The 6,503-nt window shown below is 45.5% G+C and overlaps 1 pseudogene; it reads right to left on the bottom strand.

Annotated features, from left to right (window-relative positions):
- Positions 1-1,850: 1,850 nt before the first annotated feature.
- On the bottom strand, positions 1,851-1,919 carry LOC137505843 (U2 spliceosomal RNA; annotated as a pseudogene).
- Positions 1,920-6,503: the final 4,584 nt, after the last annotated feature.

The following is a 6,503-nucleotide window of genomic DNA, read 5'->3' on the forward strand; positions in this document are numbered from 1 at the left end:
TCCTACCTATGCCAAGCTAACTACTGAGGCACCTACCTATGCCTACCTACCTATACTGGGACTCCTACCTATGCCTACCTACCTATACTGGGTCCCCTACCTATGCCTAGCTAACTACTGAGGCACCTACCTATGCCTACCTACATATACTGGGTCTCCTACCTACCCCAAGCTAACTACTGAGGCACCTACCTATGCCTACCTACCTATACTGGGTGTCCTACCTATGCCTAGCTAACTACTGAGGCACCTACCTATGCCTACCGACTTATAATGGGACTCCTACCTATGCCTACCTACCTATACTGGGACTCCTACCTATGCCTACCTACCTATACTGGGACTCCTACCTATGCCTAGCTAACTACTGAGGCACCTACCTATGCCTACCTGTTCTATCATTGAGCTACCACAGCCCGGCGACCATATGGGCTGGAAAACTGCCATGGCCTGCATTCTGGCCTTGTTGCGCACCAGTCCAGCACGGCCGTCACTACGCAAACAGCTGTTTGCGGTGCGTTACACAGTGAGGTTGGTGTGTCAGTGTGAAGCAGTACTCTAATTACACTACCTGATTGATGTATACACATGCAAAATGTTTAAAAGCACTTTAGGCCTGCAATTTAGCATTCAATGTGATTTCTGACCTTAAAACGCTGCTTTGCGTCAAATCCAGATTTTTCCCCGGGACTTTTGGTGTCTATCCCACTCCGCCACCTGGGGATCCAGGTGTTAGACCCCTTGAAACATGTTTTCCATCACTTTTCTGGCCAGCATATTTTTTCTATTTTTCAAAGTTCGCCTCCCCATTGAAGTCTATTGCGGTTCGCGAATTTTTACGCGAACCGAACCTTCCGCAGAAGTTCGTGAACGGGGTTCGCGAATCGAAAATCGGAGGTTTGTGACATGTCTACTATCAAATGTATTTTGTGTATTTTCTTGTTCGCTGGGGTCTAAAAAATGCATTTTATTGACAAAGTGGGGAAATATCAACTTTTTTTTTTTTTTACAAATTATTTTATTGGTTTTAAAACAAAAGTAAAATACAAACAATCAGGGATATGAGTATGATCCTCCAGTAGGGTGCAAACACAATTGTATACCGTGGCCAATAGGCTGAACAACCATATTTGTTTTTTATTTTATTTATTTTTTTAAGCTTTCTTGGCTCCTGTTGCATACAGGAGTCCCGGGTAAGCAAGGCTATTAGCCCCATGCACGGAAAAAGCGTGAGTGCCCTAAAGCACCCCCACAAAACGTGCATGAGTAGCCCCAGGCCCCACAAAACAGCAGGGCCCTTCCGGTGTTCCCCGAAGTGTTCCCCGAAGGGAACCTTCCCCCATTTGCCATCGGCTCAGGGGGTGGCATCCTCCCAACACCCGAGGGGTTGAAGGATCCTGGAGTCCTCCGACACCCGAAGGATTGGAGGATCCCGATGTGCCCAGTGGTTACCCAAAGGGCCTGGCCATGTGGCAACCGTGTCCACGTGGTCCAGGTGGCTCCCCGAGAGGGAGTCGGGTGGGAACCGAAGTCCCCAGGGGACAAGTCCCCGGTGCCAGCAAGCTGGCCCCGACCTTGCGGCCGGAGTGATAAAAATTCTGCACTCTCCCTAGCCAAAAGGCCGGGGGAGCTGCGTTAGTCGGCTATGCATATGGGCAGTACAGACCAAAGCACCCTACTTCTGCCTGGGATCTGCCACATTTTTTTCAGGTGCACCTGGAGCGCCACTTCCAGGGGCAGTACGCCTAAGCAAAGCCCTCAGCCTTTCAGCTTCGACCATGGTATAGATCCATTTCATTAGCCTCTGGGGAGTTACGACAAGAAGGGCCACCCTGCCACAGTGCCATCCCTCCAGGTCCCCCCAAAAACCTAAAAAACCGATACTACACTTGATCTTAGCCAAAAGGCAGAGAAGCAATATGTGCGTTCAATAGGTAAAGCCAGTGCATGAAACAGCAGATGGATAGTACAATAAGGAGATGATCACTGCCTTGTCCACCTTAAAGTGGGATTGTCATAATAAAAATCAAATTTCAACAGCAACTGGTCTGAGTGTATTAAGTGATAAAGATGCTAATCCTGCATTTAAAACTTGCAAAACTTTTTCTGCTGTTATTGTTTGGAGTTATCACATACCTTAGGAGCACTGGCCCTTACAATGCCATTGACATCGGCTGGCAAAACAGTTGCATGCTGGGGGGGTCTTTTTATCTCTAATATATTCCTACTCTTCCCTTTATTTCCACCTCCTTCTAATGACATAAGACAGTGCACTTCCTAGTATAGACCTCAGTGGGAGTGTCTGAAGACTCTGGGAGGAGGGCTGGTAACGAATACACAATTAGCAAGAGGAGACAAGAGTGAGGAAGGAAATTATGTCAGGATTAGCTTAATTCAAAGGTAACCAAGATGGAAACTGTCTAGAATATGATTCTCTCCTTTTCCATTACAAAATTCACAGGAATCATAACATGGACAGTGCAATACATCTGTTATGTACAGTAAGTAGAACTAGTATTTATCTACTTATATATCTGTTATTTATTTCTAGGTGAGAATGGGTGTCACTTGTTCTTTAAGGAAGTGAGTGTCATGATACCAAACAGTCTAGGGAGACCATATGAAAGGTTGAGATACAGAAAGGTGAGGTAAAGCCACCATGGGGTGTAAACACCCATAGTTGGATCCACAACCCTGATAAGTAAAGGCAGCACGGTGGCGTAGTGGTTAGCTCTCTCGCCTTGCAGCGCTGGGTCCCTGGTTCGAATCCCAGCCAGGGCACTATCTGCAAAGAGTTTGTATGTTCTCTCCGTGTCTGCGTGGGTTTCCTCTGGGCACTCCAGTTTCCTCCCACATTCCAAAAACATACGGATAAGTTAATTGGCTACCCCTAAAAAATTGGCCCTAGACTACAGTACTTACACTACATAATATAGACATGGCAATGGTAGGGATTAGATTGTGAGCTCCTTTGAGGGACAGTTAGTGACAAGATATATATATATATATATATATATATATATATAGTACAGCGCTGCGTAATATGTCGGCGCTATATAAATACTAAATAATAATACGTGTCTTGGGGTACCATAGTGGTACCCCATCTATTATGGTACATACACCAGCAATTTGGTTAACAGGGACAGTTCCCAATGTCAGTAGCCTTTCCAAGGTTGCCCGCTTACCATTAACTTTAGGTGTTAAGCCCCACGGTGCAAAGAGGGATTTATAAGAAAAGGAGAAAGGAGCAGGAAAAAGAAAGGAATGAAATGGACTCTGGCGCCACCGATACCCCCAATATTGTCAATCAATCACCACCTCCTGCCAGGTCCTTACGGTCCAACCAGCCAGACCACATTTTATCAAACTTGGCTGCATACCCCCTGCTGGTATAAGTTAGTTTGTACATTGGTAGGGCTTGATTAATTTCAGTGATCCAGTTACTCTTAGTGGGAGAAGTTATTAAATGAAAATATCAACTTGGAGAAAAAGTGAATTACATATTGGCCCAGATGTTCATGTTATAATACACTCCTCAGGCCTACTGTAGCATTATACTGAGCTTCCCCGAAAATAAGCCCTCCCCTGAAAGAAAACGCTAGCGGCAGTTGCCTTAAAGGATTCCCGATGCGAAGGGGTATCGAAAATTGGATGCAATGCTAGTGTGAGGGGAGGTGTCCAGTCTCTTACTTCACCTCTGGTATCCTGCAGATGGTCGGCGCCCTTTGACCCAGATATACAGTGCCCACGCATGCGCTGTATACTGGCTCAGCTCTCTTGTGACGGCACTCCCCGTTAGTCATGCTCAACGCGCACTGATGTGTCCCTGGCATGGTCACAAAGAAGCTGACCCAGTCTACAGCGTATAAACTGCAACCGGGTCAAAAGCACCGACCATATGCAGGATACTGGAGCCGTTTAAAGGTGAACGAAGGGGGGCACAGCCACACTTACCTGAGGCTCCAACCAGCCCCCTGCAGTTGCCCTGTGCATGCGCCATCCTGGAACGATCCTCTGGTCCCCCCGCAGTGGCTAAGTTTCCTTTACGGCGACTTGGCTAAGTGAATGGCCTCTGCACCTGCGCAGACCTGGCTGCACGCGTACTCGATCACGCTCCCGGCAACGGGAGTATGATCAAGGACACATGCAGCTAGGGCTGCATAGGCACAGGGGCCATCCGCTGGCCCAGTCAGCGAAAATGAAACTCAGCCGCTGCGGGGGACCAGAGGATCGTTCCAGGACAACGTGGGCACAGGACATCTGCAGGGGGCTGGTAGGAGCTTCAGCTAAGTGAGACTTTTTTTTAATGCACTGTGCTATCTGTACTTCCATCTTGTAATGTTTAGTGAGCAGAGGAGAATGGCTCTTTACTGTTACAGTAAATAAGCTTACAATATTATACATGAAACACCCTAGACTTAGTCACAGCCAGGGACGTAACAATAGGGAGTTCAGAGGTTGCGACCGCATCGGGGCCCTGAGGGGCCCTCCCTCAACCATAATATTAACTCTCTATTGGTCCTGTGCCCATAATAATCACTTCTATAGATACTTTGAATAGTGATAATCCTTAACAAACTTCTCCCCATCCCCACCTCGGATACTGTAGTTGCCATTGTCAGGTTTTCATGCGTCATATCACTTGTTATGTAGAGTGCTTGGGGGGCCCCAATGTAAAACTTGTATCAGGGCCCACAGCTCCTTAGCTACATGACTGGTCACAGGTGACAAGATTTGGTTGATCTATATAGAGCATTCTTCTATTTACTACACCACTGCAAAATTAGCTCTTTATACTCACATATTGTCATCCAAACTACTTGGTGGCGCACTAAATATCACATTTTTCTACTAGTTATGTAATATTTTTTCTGATTAAAACATTGCTTAAAACTGATTTTAATAGTAAGCTTAACAAATGGATAAAAAATGAAGAAAAATGAATAAACATTTCATACATTTAATCTACAAAATATAGATTAAAGATTAGAAATTAAGATTAGATTTAAAAAAAAAAAAAAGAACAGTGTTGAAAACCAAGGTCGTCTTAAAGGTCAAATATTTTCTTGGTCAAATTTGCAAGTTTAAGGACAGTCTTTGGGAAACAAGGAAGACCGCCAGACACGTAACAGGCTTTCATCTTCAGCTATTTACTTTTTTTGCCATTTTTAGGCCCTTAAATTGGTTCAGCAGAAGAAATGTCACTAACGTTCCCTCAACATGCGGAGTTCTATTTTTACTTGTAGGTCTTTAATGTGCTGTGCAGTAACCCACGCTATAGGAAGCGGGATAATTGCAGAAGATTCCATTTCAGGGGAGACAAAGAGGAGGAAACAAAAGGTGGAAGCTGTAATCCAGACTGATTAGCGATGAGCTTGTAAAATGCTGGGGGAGCGCTGGTCGCCAGGATATGGTGGGATTCATGAACTGCTGCTAACTACAAGACATGCGAGTTGTGCGTGTGTAAACGATAAGGTTCACGTCAGACGTGCAACCAGTAGAATCCATTGTCACCTGAGTTCTCTGAACTATAAAATGTTTAAAGTCTTATCCTTTTTGTTTTGATCTGATAAGATAGCGCTGGTGGTGTAAGGCCAAGTACACACCACGATGAGTCGAATCAATCATTTCTGTCCGATTTGATTTCCAATCATTTTACACAACGCACAATGCACATCACATTACGTTCATAAAAGCCAGTAAAATTAGTGTGCGCTGTATACAATCATGGCCAGTGAGTGCTTTTAGTAGACGGTGCATTATACTCAGAGGAGTAGCTATGGGTGGGCAAGGGGATACAAATGCCCCCGGGTGCAGCATTGTGAGGGGGCACTCAGCACAGTAACTGCACCCTCTACAGCACAGGTGTTGAACTCCAGGCCTGGAGGGCCAAATCCATGCCAGTGTTTAGGATGGACTGAGAAAGAGAAGAATGTGTTCTACCTGATGAACTGCATCTTTCCTGATTGAGACCCATCAATTAATTTGAGCTGTGTCAAAAATGTGTGAGGACCTCGGCCCTCGTAGGACTGGCTTGACATACCTGCCCCATAGAGAAGTGCAGAAGCATTAATTGCAGCAGAAAAAGTGAGGCACATTTGGCTATCTAAAGGGGGGGGCACATCTAGCTATTTATAGGGGGCACATCAAGACATCAAGCTATCTGAATCGGGGAAGGGGGCACATTAAGCTATCTAAACAAAAGGGAAGGGGGGGCACATATGGCTATACATATGTAGCATTTGTACATTTGACTCCATCCATGACCGCATTCTAATATGTGGTCATGCCCATTTTGTCCAGGGAAGGGGGCGGGGCAAAAAAACTGTCTATGTCCCCGGGTGCTGAAAACCCTAGCTACGCCTCTGATTATACTTGGGGATCTGACAAAATCTTGTTAAAGCTGGACGTACGCAGTCAGTTTTCTGGCGGATTGATAAACTTTTAATTGATTACAGTTAACATTCATGATTGGGTGTGAAGACAATTGCAAATCTAGG

This window comes from Hyperolius riggenbachi, chromosome 4, assembly GCF_040937935.1.
Source record: "Hyperolius riggenbachi isolate aHypRig1 chromosome 4, aHypRig1.pri, whole genome shotgun sequence".
Classification (NCBI taxonomy): Eukaryota; Metazoa; Chordata; class Amphibia; order Anura; family Hyperoliidae; genus Hyperolius; species Hyperolius riggenbachi.